This window comes from Plectropomus leopardus, chromosome 10, assembly GCF_026936395.1.
Source record: "Plectropomus leopardus strain MGB_pleo_1.0 chromosome 10, ASM2693639v1, whole genome shotgun sequence".
NCBI lineage: Eukaryota > Metazoa > Chordata > Actinopteri > Perciformes > Serranidae > Plectropomus > Plectropomus leopardus.
The window spans coordinates 27831943-27848124 of NC_142185.1; positions in this window are offsets into that span (position 1 = coordinate 27831943).

Here is a 16182-nt window from a genome sequence, read left to right on the forward strand (position 1 = left end):
TCAGACCTTTAAAATGGGTCTCAGGGTTGGATAGAGAAGCAGACACTTATTCAGCAAGAAAGCACAGATAATTAAGGCCATGCTCAAAACATCACCCTTGGTATCAGCACAGTCAGAGGAAACCGTTATGGGTGCTACCAGTTTGTTCGACTGGTTCTCTTAAAATGTTTAAATTGGTTCAGATTGCTCATATAATTCTTAATTTACTCAGTTTTGCATCTGGCCTTGATATTAAAAGCTTTCAGCAGAGTTTCTCCTGGCTCACCAGGAACATGGATACTTCGGGAGAAGCATTTAGTACCCCGGAATTGCCTAATTACAACCCCATGCAAAATGCATGAAGTATGGATTTCATCTCCTGGTTCTTCACCCATGTCAGTCAGTTGGTATTCATGTTATTAGCATCACTTCCAGTGGGCTGGCCAGGGCGGGGTGGTGGCGATAATGAGGGAGGATGTCCCAGGACCACCAATGGAAGATCAAGTGGCCCAAATGCAGGGAGACAGGGGCCGCCAGTGGAGGCCCTGTCAGGGAGGGTCCGCTGTTCTTCTGATCACGCAGAAGGTGACAGACATTGATTGTGTGCAGTCTGACAAGGAATCGCAGCAGAAAGGAAAGGTCAGGGTCAAATGGCGTGAAAGCGAAGAAATGGCGAAGCATCACGCAACGTCCCGAAATGAACGACGCAAGCCTGCATGTGTTTTTCATCATTAGCTGTTAATCTCAGTTGGAACAGTTTTCTTTTTCTCTGATCTCCACGGGAGACGTACAGTGATATTCTCCAAAGCCTTGTTTATTAAAGAAAATGTTTACTAATGAAGAGCAAAGTTTATATTTGTAAAACATGCTTTGTTGGGGAAATATTTCACATGTTTTAAAGATTACAGATCTGGCAAAAAATAGATGTACTAGAACAACTTTTGCACCCGGGACGGAAAATAATCTCTTGGGCTAATGTGTGTTTTCCCCCTTCAGACCTCCGACATGAAATATTTATGGGTTTGAGCCAAAAAATTGCTTTAAAATTTGACTTCTGCCTCGTTATTAAGTAGAGTCAAACTCGAAGAGTGAGAAACTTTTATGTATGTATTTGTGTACATGCAAATCTTACTTTCGTGAACTGGGAGTGGGTACTGACATACTTAAAATATCCACTTTGTTACTTTGAAGTTTGCTTTTGTAATTCTAATTTGAAAAACAGGACGTTTTCAAAATTGAATGTCTAGACCATTAAAGAATTGGTCTGGAATAATTCATAAGGCTGATAACAGTATTACTGCAATGGTTTATGAGGTTAGGACAATCATTTCAATAAAAAAAACATAGTTTTCTTCTAATTAGGCTATAAAGTTATTTTAGATATTACAACATTAATATACAAGTTAGAAAGTCAGTTCTATCATTTTTTAACTTTAAGGGCCCTGGCACACCAAGCTGACAGTTGGCTGTTGGTGAGTATCTGTTGGCCTACTTTTTGTGGTGTTTCCTGGACCGTTAGCACTCATCGGCCTTGGCTTTTTTTTTTTGGCAAATTCAGCATTTTGAATCATGTCAGAGCCAAAAGAGTCCGTCGGTGAGAGAAATCACTCTGATTGCCAGTTCAGCTTAGTGCATGAAAAGAGAAACAGAAGTGAAGAAATTAAAAAGATGACTAAAGTCAAGATGGCGTGAGATCAAAATAAACTTGTTTTATCACGTAGTAGTATTTTTTGAGCAGTTGAGGTTTTCAGCGGGAACGGTATTGTAAATGTTTGTGTTACTGTTCTCTAAATAGATATCATTTGTTCTTTCAACATTGATTTTTTAATGTTAATGTGCTAACTGCCTAACTAGCATCAGAATATCTCCCGTCTGTCTTCTGGTTTCTCTTTTTTAATGACAGACACAGACTGGCGCAGCCTGCTGCCATGGAGAGTAATTTCCTGTCACGCAGGTGCAGAACATACGAGCTAGTTGTTCATTGGCTGTAGTCTTTGCAACAGTGCAACTTTTAGGCTGAGACACAAGTGATGTGAAGCGACACAACCATCTGCCTTTGTTGCCACCAGTTCTTTGACGATGGTTTGGTGTGTCTGAGCAGTAAAGGTGAAGTGTGTGAGATTAAGGTAGTGCTGATGACATCTAGTTGTGAATTGCAGTTTGCAATCAACTGAAACTTCTCCTAAATTCTCCTAGAATCCCCTCAGTGTGAATTGTTCAGGAGATTTTTACTGGAAGATGAATTACCTGCAGACCTCGCTTTCACTCCAACTCAAACGGAAACTCCGTAGAAACACTAAATAAAGCGCGTTACAAATGTGTGTAAATCTGAATCTGCTAACTACAATGCATGACATAAAAATGCATATGGCACTATCAGGGTCAGTGTTTGGTCTGTCTGTTCTGGACGACTACAGACATGGTGGTGCAACATGACGGACTCTATAAACGAGGACATGCTCCCTATGCAGATACAAATGGCTCATTCTATGGTAACAAAAACAAAACGATTCATATTTTTAGATAATAAACACTAAAGAAAACATACTAATTATATTCCATTTCCGCTAACATCCTACACACTGGACCTTTAAGACAGCTACCAATGATCTCGGGCTTCCAATAAATGAAGAATTTCCAAAAGATGAGTACAAATGCAACAAACTGTGATTAAAAAAGAAATAGAGAGTGAACATAAAAAACATCTGGCGTGAAAAATGACTTTGACTCATTCACACATAAGGGCAGGAAATAAATTGGTCTTGTCTGAAAGTCTTATGTTATTGCCTTTAACGGAGCTGCTCATGATGTCTGTTGTATACCAAGCTGTTATATGACGTTTCCCAGGTGTGGTGTGTTGAATCATGGCCACAGTGAGAGTCAAACAGAGTACTCCTGCCCTGCAGCACACAAACTCTGCCTTGAGTAGTTTTTCTGGCAATCTAGGCTCGTACGATCTGCCCGATGCCCGGACACGGTGCTCTGCTGCTGCTGTGATGGAAATTGCTGTGATGGCAAACCACAAGGTCAATCAAACAAAGTCGGTACATAGCCAGACCTTAAATACAGAGAACAAAGACGGCCAAAACCAATGTTTTTCAAAGGCTACCTTCTTGTATTTGAAAGTGGTGATGGTGGTGCATATTTGCAATGAGTCTGTTACAGCCCAGTTAGGAAGCTATTCCTTATTCTGCTCACTAAAGCCTTAGTTGTCTCTTTTTTTCTAGAAGCAAGAACCATTCCTTCTCTGCCTACAACATCCCTCTCATTAAAGTCGCTGGACTCCAAAGTGTTCTTGGAAAACATTCCTATTTTTGTCTGGGTGACAGAGGTGCAACAGACATCTACAACAAAGGTGAGTGAGATATAATTGACTGTAAACCAGGTACTGAGTCATCGCTTGTCATACGCCCTGTCTGAACCTCCTTAAAAGGCGCTCTTCACTCATTATTTTGATGAAGCTGTAAGCCTCACCTTTTCTGATCAAAAGTTTCTTAATATCACAATCCCCAAACTTATCCTTAAAGACTGTATTGTATCGTTATACGTGTTTCATCTCTTCCAAAGTTCTTGTAAGCGACTATTGATGCGGTGGAGCTGAACCGTCTCCTTTTGAAATGTTCACCTCAAAGGTGCTGAATCCAAATCTCTACACGATTGAGCTGAGCCACGGGGACTTCACGTGGAAAATCAAACGCCGTTTCAAGCACTTCCAAGCTCTTCATCAGGAGCTGCTGATGTTCAAGGCTCCTCTAAAGCTCCCCCTGCCAACCTGCATGTAAGAACTGCTAATTTGCTCACCTTTTGTCACTCACTTACATATGCAGCAGCACACAAAACCCACATGCACATAAGCATGTGCGAAATCAGACGAGGCGTAGACACAGTTACATGAACAAAACTGACTTAAAGCAAAAAACCTATTTATACCCGCCCTTCCTCCCTTATATCCCTGAGTGTTCATCTCTCAGCTGAGGCTGCTCAGTTTCTCTTCAGCTCACTCTCATTTCCTTCTGTTCAGCAGCTTGGAAAAATACAGCATGTTCTGGCAGACAGTGAAAATTCATTTATATAACAAGCCCACTGAAGGATTTCAAAAAACAACTTCTAAACGAATCAAAGTTTGCAGAGTGTAGTTAAGCATACATTGGGATATTGGGATTTGGAGAGAATTCTGTGTTTTTTTTTAAAAAAAAAAATCTGATGTAGTCTGAACACTGAAAGCTGTGAACTCCCCAAAGTTTAATGATACAATGGGTCTGCTGCAGCAACATGCTCTTATATTTCCGTTGTATTTTCACTCAGTTTTATGTTAAGAGAAAAAGCAAAAGATGTCAATTCGAGATGGACCAAACATTCTTAACCATTTGAACATGCTCCTACACAGGTGTGCTGAATAATGAATCCCACTTCATTACAGGTAATCTATTGGCAAAAGTAACATCTGCTAAAAACTATATAAGCCTGCATTATATGGTGTGAAAATAATCGGAAAAATAAGGTCCCAGCTGGGAAAATTCAAGCTAACGCCCCCTCAACTTGGAACAAAAACTCAAATTTTGGTACACAAGTTGGGGAGTTGAACTTATTCATGCAGAAACATGGCGGACAAAAGTAAGAGTTAAGTAAATGGTATAAACTTTGTATTGATTTGCATATTGCACATTGCATTTGTATGAGGTTGTAATTGCTGCTCCTAACATAAACTGACCTACTTAGAAAAGTCGTTTATTAGCATTAGTAGGGTAAAGTGATATTTTGGTAGTTTTAGGGGATGTAGTAGTGCAGCATCAAGTCTGGAACAAAATCACCTCGTGATATAAAGCTTCAAGCTGTTGTAAACATGTTATTTAAATACTTTGAAGAAAAAAATGCAACACATCTTTGTAGCGTCCATGTTGATTTGACATTAACACCTAAAACTCATGAACACACTGAAGAGGATCAAATTCTCCACTCACAAAATGGGACCATCTGAGAGGCACATGAATGCAGCATGAGAGCAGGTGTTGTGCCGTGTGCAAACACTCTGCCACATAACCGAGAATTGAAAAGATTTTACAGAAAAAAAAGGATTTTGTAGGAAGAGGAAGAACTTTGTCAGTAGTGACACTGATGTACTTTTAAATACACGTAAACAAAGCCAATGGGATTTTCCGGGGCGTAAATACTGTCGTTTCAGGAAAAGCAAAAAGCCAGCAAAGGCAAAACATTTGTGATGGTGTTAACGTTGTGTCAGCGTCTAAGAGCAGTTTGTAAGACATTCAGAAGCTAAAAGCTAAGAGGCTTGTTGTTTTATGCTGAGCCAATTTCTGGAAAACTTGAGGCCCATATACCGGCAAGAGAAGTTAGAGGGAGTGAGGCGTCAACTGTCAGTCACAGTATAAAACAAACACAAAAAGCCACAAACAAAAGGTCATGTGCAATACTCATTAATGTACTCAGTGTACACACAATATTAGGCTGACTGGTTCAGTAGTACTCAAGATTAGCTGCAGACTAATAGATACACTCCCACATGCACATGACTAAACCCATAATCCCCTCTGGGCTTAGACGTGGCCGGCATAAAAATAACAAAAAATGAGCGAAAAAAAAAAAATCTATGTGTTGCAACAAAATAACAACAAAAGATAATTGTTAACAGAGATAAGAGGAAATTTGCTCAATATTGCCTCCTGCATGAGGCCCAATATTAAACAGAGTTTATCAGGCAGCTATCATGTTTAGGCAGAAAAAATAACTGTTATCAAAAGTGTCTTCTTGTTAACTTTTCTTTTCTTAAATTCTTCTGGTGATAACTGCAATAGATTCTGATTATAATCTTCACATACTGCAGTAATAATTAAATTAGTGCTGTAACTCAGTTCTGTGGAGAAACAGTCATTAGGCTATGTATGCACTCTACAGCTGAGTGGAAAACAGCTGGACTCTGTCTGACAGATGCAGCTGGAGGACAACCCAAGAAATATCCTCAAAAGCGACGCGTACTACAGGATCCATCCAGCGACCATAAGTGCGGCTACTTACAGTCAAAGCCTTGTCGTGTAAAAGAATGACATCGATACAGCCGACTCCACTGAAGGTGATCCATCTACACTTTAATTAGGTGTGAAAGCTAACAGTAATTTCATCCTTGTCTCAAGTTCTGTGGCCTGCATGAGGAGAGTCCCTTCACAGAGGACGGTGATGGAGAATAGCTTGCATTAATGAGGGGAAACACAGCAGGCAGGAGCAAAGAAACTATCACTTAAAGAGCTAAGATGGCCGCTAATATCCATTGCCTAAAGAAAAAAAAAGCGATGAGATGACACATTATAATAATGATGCATAAGTGCAAAGTAAGCATTTTACAGTAAAACAAAGTAAATTTGTTCTTAAAGAATATGTGCGACAAACTGGAAGTGAAGTCTTATTTTCTGCCGAAAAGTTTGCAGCTTCATTAGGCTGCCAATGTGTCACAGATAACTTCATTCTTTTCAAAGACTGGAGAGAGAAATTGGTAAGTGCAGTTTGCCTTTCCTTTCAGACAGAAAAGAAGACGAGTCTTTATATGTTTCATGAGGATTTAGCATTGCTGTCTTTTTGTTTTGTCTAACTTTTTGGTCGTCAGTCAGATTTCCTTTGTGTGAAATGGGAAAACATGGCTGCTTCATTTTATCGTGTTGTATAATGAGGATGACACAGACTGAATTAGATGCAGGGCTTAATTTGCTGCCTGAACCTGATTGGACCTGACCTGAACAGATTCGGGCCGAGCCATAATTACACAATATTCGGGATGGGTTCTCGACAATTTTCAGGTGTTAAAGTGTTCTTTTTTTTTGGGCTTTTTATCCTTCGACAGGACAGCCATAGCATGCAAAGGGGGAAGAGAGAGGGGATAGCATGCAGCAAAGAGCTGAGGTTGGAATCGAACTTGCAACCGCTGTGGCAGTAACATAGCCTTTCTACACTGGGTGCCCGCTCTACCAGGTGAGCTACTGGGGGCCCCTAGAGTGCTCTATATATTTATGTGATTAAAGGTCCTGTATACAGGATTTGGGGCACCTATTGGCATACATGGAATATGAAATTATAATATAATTCATAACTATCTTTTCATCATCCTATCCTTTTCATCCTATCCTTTCTACAGAGTCGGCCATGTTGCCCAGAGCTGATGAACCAAACACTGGCTCTGCATAGGGTCAGTCACGTTATCGTATTAGTCACCGTAATGTTTCAGTTGGTTCAGCTTTCCACTTTTCACGGCACTTAGAGCTCTGATGCTCTGTCTCTAGAGTACGCGCTGCTGCTGCGAGAGTGTGGCGCTCTGAAGCAAACAGTATATTCAAATTTATGAATGGTCCAATTTGCGCCAGAGTATGCTCTTGTGAGTGACTATTTACGAATATACCGTGTCATAAATGTGTTACCACACTGAAAAAGACTTTATTTAACTTAAGTTTGTACTTATTGTTTTCATTTTTTTTAAAAGTGGAAAGTCAGATTTTTGACTGGGATTGGGTCATGGTCCATGCATTATTTTCATTTATTTTTTGATGAAGTAAAGGATTAATCTTGAAGCAAAGGGGGGAAGTGCATTTACAGTTTGCGTTTGTATTTTTGGTCTAGATGATAAGGGAAGGCAGGATTGTGCTCTATTCTGTGGTAACATTAGAGAGGAGCTCGCTAAATATGCATAAAAGCCATATCTCACGCAGCTCCCATATTCATGGTTGTCTCTGTCATTCGTTACATCTGTGTTATAGCAGATTCAGCTTCCACACAGTGAATTCAACCACTGTGTGTCTGAGTGTGGATCTGTGCACTTTGTAGATGGCTGGTGGGGAAGGACTCTTTTGTTCTCTACATGAGGCCGGAGGACAACCAGGTGGGACTGGTGATCCTTTATGATAAGGGCTTTTTTTATATCAAGATGAGCACCCAGGAGACTGGCGTCCGTCACAGAGTCACCATCGAGAACCTCTGCAGGCAGGCGGGCATCTGTTCTTATCATATTTACATTTTGCTGTGATGGCACAGCCACACGTTTGTGCTGACTGCACTCCTACACAGATTACTTGTGTGGAGTGTTTCTATATCTGTCTACATGCCACAGATGTCACTTCCATATTGTTTGGGACAACACATGCTGTCTCCATCAGGCTCTACCAACAAAGATCTGCTGGACTTAAAACAGAACTGTAGCTGGAGTGTGTGCAGGAGTAATGAAACTTGTGTAAAACCTACAGCATGCATGGCTGCTCTTTTGTCTTCTCGAAGGGCACTACCACTGAAGTATTTCAATTTTTCACAGAGTGACACAATATCATGGCAGTATGAGGCTGAACAAAGCTGTAGGACAGTGATGGGACACTTATGTCAAAGGTTCTTGATTCGAACTGCTTTGCAATATTGGAAATTACATGAGATAAATGAAAATATGAGATACATTTTTTCTTGATTCAAATTGGTTTGCAATATTTGAAAATATCAAAAACATGAACTGCCCATATCTACAATCAGAAGTATGTTTGTGACTTACAGGTTTGTTAATCCTGTACACTACTATTAGTAAGATTAATTCAGAACCTTGTGGTATATATGAGTGTTTATATGAGTTATATGAGACTGCGAGCTCAAATCTGTCTATGGGCGTATCCAGATAAAATTTAGAATGTCAGGACGGCAAAAAACAAAAAAAAAGGAAAAAAAGTGAAAGAGGATTTTTGAAAATCAGATATAAACCTCATTTGAAGGCGATTTGAAAATTCCAATCAGATTTTTATTTGTCTCATTCAGGACACTTTGACAATGCAGATCTAATTTCAATTTTCAAATTTCAAGCAGCGGATACGTCTGTATCTGATGTTTCCAGTCAGTATGCTCTCTAAAAGCACTAAAGTGCTATGTTTGGCCTCATATTTATTCACTACAATGCTGCCTTAAAGCAGGGTCCAAACAACTGTTTGCATTGGTGGGATTGTCTTTACAAGCTTTCTATGGGCTTATTTACAGACTTCAGCAGGCAAACATGTTGCCTGATGCTTGATGACGGTCTTGTACCGAAACATCGCAAATAAAGTGATATTGCAAGATAAACAGTGTGTGGGAGTCTTTTTTTGTAGCCTTTTAAGCAATCTATCCCTCTCCAACGCACCTGTCTCATCTGATAGATGTGTTAAGTGTTCTTTTGTTCATTATGTCTGGATACACAAATCAGATCAATGATCAATGATCTGCCTGCTGTCTGAATATACCCATACAGACACACAGCAGCATTAGCAGCTCAGTCCTGATTCTGGCTATGTTTTTGGTCTCCATCATCCCCCATAAAAAAAAAAAACAAACTAGATGCTAACTCTGTCTGTCAGATGCAGTACTGGTAGTGTTTGGTGGGATTATCAGAGCTTTTTGGATTAAAATAAAAAAGCCCCTGCTGTAAACAAAGCTCATAACAGCGGTGAGCCGGAAACATTTGGTAAATATGCTGTTTCATTCTATGTCACCAAACCACAAACATACTAAGAATCAGGAAGAATTTCCTCTATTGTTATGAAAAATATAAAATCCAGAAAAATAGCGACTTAACAACAACTAAACTCGTCGACACTCCTCTCGAGACACAGACAGAGATAAATTCCTGTCCACTTCCATCAACTTTACGCAGCTCCTCCACAGGTGTCTGTGGCCCTGCCTCCCAGAGTGACGGAGCCATCACAACACATCACAGCTCAGAGTGGGAGAGTGGCAGCACCCAGCTAGCCTACTGTACAATGAGGGCCCCTGGGCACGGAGACGGGATGGATACTCAAATCGTTGGCTAGATGCCTGGGATGATTCTTTTAGAGGATGGCAACATTTTGTCTGCATGTGACTCCCAAAGGGGATCTTTCTCAAAGGGGTCAGGACTCAGACCAGAAGAAAGGTCGGATGAATCGAGTGGCCGGAGGGGGATTGTAGAAGAAACAAAGGACGTGTGAGACCTGGCAGTGGTTAGTTTGATCCGCTCTGTACCGCGGTCCCTGCTGTTGCCCGCTCCCTGGTGTTGCTCACAAAAATGTTCCGCTAAAAAACCCTCTTGTCACCGTGGCACCCCAGGCCCCGGCATGATTGACACCCTGTCACATTATCTTATGACAGCGCTGGTGGAGAGAGAGTGCTGAGGAGTGATACTGGGAAGTGGCTGGGGACTCACACACACACACACACACACACACACACACACACACACACACACACACACACACACACATACAGTAGACTCAAACACACCCTAAGGAGCTCAAACACAATTTAGCTGGATGTACATCTCAGCTATGGTGTGCATGTGTGTGTGTGTGTGTGTGCATGCTCGTGCTCTAGGGGGAGAATTCACCAAACACTGGAGAAGGCTCATAGTGGGACGCAGATGTTTTGCACATCGTGCTGCAGAGACATACTATTTCAGGCAGCAGGGTGTACGGTACAGTCCACTGATTCCTTTTTGAGATGAACATCCGTTTGTATGGCTAGTAGCTCCAGGCTTTTATTTATGTTATTCTATACCCAAGAGATGCTTCATTATAGCGATGTAACATGTCTGGCATACGTACTGAGGAGCTGTAAATCAGCAAAGAGGTCTATAAATAGATGAAAGCCAAGTTATGAGTTAAATGTTGATCTTTGTTCTGAAGTTAACATGATGTGAGGCTCAGAAAAAGCAGTTGAATCAGTAAAATTCTGCTTTTATTAGGGATTTGACAATAAACCACAGCTTGCTGCTTTGAAGGTCAAACTTCAAGAGAAGCAAAAATAATGTGCATTAAAGGAATACTTCAACCCCCGAAGGAGTGATAATATTGGAAATTTCATAGTTGGTATTAATTGGGCCTTAAATTGGAAGATCAAGTGTCACATATACACTCCACATCACTACAATTGACCCTTTTCAACCACAGAAAGTTTAACAGGAACCTTTTAGGAACCCTGCAACTTTACCGACTTCTTGACGGAGAACGTAGTGCTTTGGCTTTGGTTACAGCACCCCAGAAAGTCTTTGCTCACGAGTTAGTACTTTTCTGACAAGGAAAGGTTGCAGCGCTTAACATTGCTGAGACATTTCTGAAAGTATTGGGACACATCAGTCGTCTGGACGACAGGTTAGCATAGTTACTGCTAATGTCAATATTAGGACTTTTGATGACAATTTTCTTAAAAATGTTCAGTATTTAGATCAAGTCTAGCTATCCAACAAGTATAAAAATTAGCATGAAAAAAGAGACAAGCGAGGTGGAGCAAGTGAGACAAAACTCTGCAAATAGTCTCAATACCATATAACAAAAAAAGCATAAAACCACCTCTTAAAACGCATAAGGCTGCCTTAGTGTCAAAACATAACAAGTAGGAATATTCAACTGGAGCAGGGAATTCTGATATGAAAAAATAAAATGTAATTGCAAGTTGCTGCTTCTTAAACTAATCTTTGCAGTTTTTCAGACATAGTGGAAATGCAAATGAAAATGTATTAATGGGACATTTTGGGTTTGGGGGTCCTCAAACTAATTCAAAGCATCAAACACTTAATTTCCTTCATTCTGGTGAATTTTTATGCAGCAATTTGTGCCTTTTCTACATCAATTTATTGCATATTTCCTTAATTTTGTCCAAATAAATGCCCTCTGCTACTTTGCACATATATATTAATCTTAAATACTGAGAGGGACATGTCCCCTGACTCCCCCTGAAATCTGTACCTATGCCACAGTAACATATTCAACCCTCAGGCCCAAACTCTGCTGCCATCACATGCCGGTATCCTGCTTACTTTTGCTTCTCTTTACTTTAAACAGACAACATTTGGAAGTAAATCTGAAGGTCTGCCACACAATTTTATAGGAAGCTAACTTATTTTAACACTTATTTACGATGAAACCTCACAGTATGACTCTACGCCAAAATACACTAAAAATATGATATGTTCCAGTCTTCGTCAGGAGTCGTTACGGACAGGTTGATGTTCTCAGGTCTCTAAGTGGAACAGACAGTGGTAACCCTTTCTGTAAATGGGACTCACAGGGAGCCATTGCCAGCAGTGGGCCACCAATGTTTGTCCACATGGGTGCGACCCTTTCGAGGGCCAGGTCAGGGCCAGCATGCCGGTAACAGCTGGGCGAGGATGATGGGTGTCAGACCACAGCACACGTCAAACCCAGACGAGCATCTGACAGCTGGATGACATTGAACTGTGAGTTAAGGAGAGTCTGAGTTCATCTTTATTATCAGTGGAATGCATTTTCATTTTAATTTGATATTTTACATTAGGGCTGTCAGCATTGACGTGTTAATTGCGGTGCAATTAAGGTCAGTACATAACGCGTTTTTTGTTTTTTTTAATCTCTTTAATCGCCGGCAAACCTTCTTGTGTTTAGGAGGCTGTACCGAGCAGAGTTTTAAATCTAGAGTGATGATACAGGTATCATATTTAACTAGAAGACCCAAGAAATCCAGTGATACCAACCACGTCAACAAACCTCTCAGGAAGGGGGCTAAATAACGCTACAAAGTAAGGCTAAAATTTGGCGATGGAAAAACGGCATGGCCATTTAACAGGTGTCCACTTAATGCTAGTCCCATGCAGTTTGTAGCTGTTATTTTTATTTCTAATCAAGTCAGTCTGGTGAGAATTGCTTTACCTTGTCAAAATGGACTTCATAACTGTTTTGTAATGCCAAATAATGTGATTGTAAAGATGCTTATAATTGCGATTAACAATTGAAATTCCGATTAATCACGGTTTAAATAAAATAATCATTTGACAGCCCCATTTTACATGTTAAATTCACACTTCTGTTTATAGATGGCTTCTGTTTGTATTTCTGATAAATAATGGCAAATTCATTCATTCATACTCAGCACCTGTAAGCTAAACCAGTCATTGGCCGACATTAATTTTTCCCCATCAATTATTTGGCAGGTGTAGCGAGAAGGCCAATATGAAGTCCCCATTAGCATCTGAGGCCCACTTTAAGGGCTGATATTCATCCACCTCTGTCTCTCACACTGAGAGGTGGAGGCTAATCTCTCAGGGTACCCCCTAACCCCCTATTGCCTGTCTTTCCATTTCCTAACCCCCCCTCTCTTCCCTGCTTTCCCCTCTGGAGGCCTGCATTAAACATAAAGACTCTGCATGGATGAGTGAGTCAACAAATTACCACAGCCAATAAATGGGAAAAAATGATATGCCTCTCTATATGCCACCAGTCTCTTATTTTTTCTCTTCTCTTTACTGTTTTCCTCCCCCTTACCTTACTGACCTCCATTAGGTTATTGTCCCAGGCTTTTAAATAAACATGATCTTAGCCTGAGCTTCTCCTTATTGCATTTAGTTAGAGTGTCCCTCCTCATGCTTGACTGCTTGTGTCCATCAACTCAGGGGAGCCTGACTTGCTGCAAAATCCCAGTTAATACACATGAAACTGCTACAGCTGTTGGTCTAACCTTTGAGTGTCTCCTAAGGAGCACAGTGATATTTGCACTTAATAAAATTATGCCTACCAGGAGAATATGCCGCTGACATTTGCCATTTGTCAAGTTGTGGCAGTGAGGCTTTATGAGTCATTAGTGTTCGGGGGTACAGTGGAGAGTCCTCAGCCTACAGTCGCCTTATTACTGTACACGGGAGCTAGACTTCATATGTAATAACCACATTACATGAAAGGAGTTTTTTCTCCACTTTTATTCCTGCATAACACCGATTCTGTTTTATTCCTCATCTTTCACACAGCATGAAGTAAATCATTTCATCATTCTGACGCAGTGTTGCATTTATAGTAGCAGTAAGTGTCAAAGTAAATCCTGAGCTGAAAAGTGGTAATTCTGTTTTCTGCAGCAGCTCTCGGCTCATGTTAAAGAGGAGCAGGATGCTGAAGTCACAGGTATGAAAAGAAAGTTTATGGTTTAGATTACAGTCGCAAACTTGCATCTTATTTCGCCCAATTTACAGTGCGCATTTATGTACTAATGTTGCATCAGTACAGTATGTACTGATAGATACATGGAAGGGGAAACAATGTGAAGTTAGGGAATAAGAGGGTGATTTTCTGGGAACTTAATAATAATTTATACTTTTTGTATTCTATTATTACAGTATGCACTAAACTGGGATTTGGGAGGAATTTAACAAGAAATTACACCGAGAGTGCTTTTTTTGAGTACCTATGCTATCCTATTCCAGGGTTTCCACACATTTTCATGAACAAAATTACTGAATTTTTCCCTGATTTTTTCAAGGACCCCAATTTTTTTTCTCGCCCCACTTGACCAGCATATTTTAAACAAATCAGATTCAAACTCGAATCAAACATAATTTCAGAAAGCAGGTACACACGAAGGGAGAGACAGAACGTGGGGAAAAAAGAAAGAAATGTACGTTATGACAAATTAAATGTCACGCACAACAACAGTACGTCGAATGCCACAGAGAATAAATTTGCAGTTTTGTTACGTGCACGCTGTTCTTGAAAAACTGCTGTAAAAATGTCATTACCCACAACAACATTCCATGACTTTTCCAAAGCTTTAAATGGTTTTTACTCATATCATGACTTTTCCAGGCCTGGAAAATGTGTTTGAGAATTTCCATGACCTTTCCAGGTTTTCCATGATCGTGGGGACCCTGCTATCCTATTATGGGGTAAGTGTGCATGACTGCTTGTGTCCGTTTCATGGAAAAACTCTTTTACTTTGAACCAACTTTAACTACTTTTTAAGAAGTCTAAAGACTTCTGTTTATGTCTACATTTTATCTGAACCTGCAGTTTTATTTGCTAGAAAAAGAAAATCGAGAAGTTTCGAATTACTGTAGCAACTTTAGTCCGTGCAGAGTGACAGACGCTGCAGGTGTCGAGCCCTTCCCTCATACAGTCAAAAAGAGGCCATGCTGTGAAGGTTTGGCTCCTCCTGTTGTTGTAGGACAAGAGAAAAGGACAGAAACAAAAGTCTGCCCAGCATTTTGGCATCTAATAAAACAAAGCCACTGTTTTAATGATGAATTTGGCCTAGATTGAATATACAGTATATAAGAATATTTTTCTTGTCTTCTGGGCTTGTTTTTTAATTCTAGGTATGTAGGTTGGGCTTTAAAGTGCATCTTTATTCTAAATTTGTATTTGAAGTCGCCATTGATAACAACAACAACAACGAGATGCAGTGGGAATACATCAGAGATATTACAATGAGCATGAAAGAGGAACATGAACATGAACAACAGAAGTCACATACAGTGCCTATAAAAAGTATTCTCCATTCCCCTTAGACGTTTTCATGTTTTATTCCCAAGGAAAACAGAAAAGTACACCTAAGAAGTCTGTGTTAAAGTTCCTAAAAAACTTTTGTAGTATTTCTGGTTCAAGTATTTGTGTATAACATGAATTATTTATGACTAAATACGCAACAACCAAAGTTAAAGATGAAAAAAAAAACATTTTTAGGTATAATTTAGGAGGAGTTTAGCACTCAAAACTGCAGTGCTTAATCAGGACTGTGTGTGGTTTCATCAGATTACTTTTACAGTAATCACATGAAAGTGTGCACATGAAACTGATTTGAAAGTTGAACTTACGGTATCAAAAGGTGAAATTCTGCTTAAAGGATCATGCAAGCTTTCATGTAACTTTAGGTCATTTGGCTATTAAAATAGTTCAATTAAATAAAGGCTAAATATTTCTTCTCTGACTCAGGACACAGGAGACAGTCTTTCAAAGATTGATGGTGTCATTGAAGTTTTGCTGAGACATTTTGCCGTAGTTTGATGACTTTTTCCTTTCTTTTTTTTTAAATCAACATGGTAGATTAATGAATTTAAGTGATTTTTAACATTGTTAGTACTTTACAGATTTTTGCTTATTTGTTTGTGATGCTGGCTATTCAGTGTTTTTTTTTCGATTTAAAATAAAAGTGGTTTTGAGAAGCTTTTGTTGTCGTTAATAATACATGCTTTACTATATGGACTATGGATATAACAGACATACAGTTTAAGATTTATTATTTTTTTTACAGTTGAAGATATAAAGCAGTACAATGTATAGTAACGTCAAACCTTGCAAATCTAGTAAGGCAATGATTCCCTAAACGTGTATATGATTTTCACATCAATTTGTCTGTAACCTGTAATGTATTTTCTATTTGGTCCCTTTTTCCCCTATTATTTATTGTTTGTAATAAAATGTGAAAAAAATA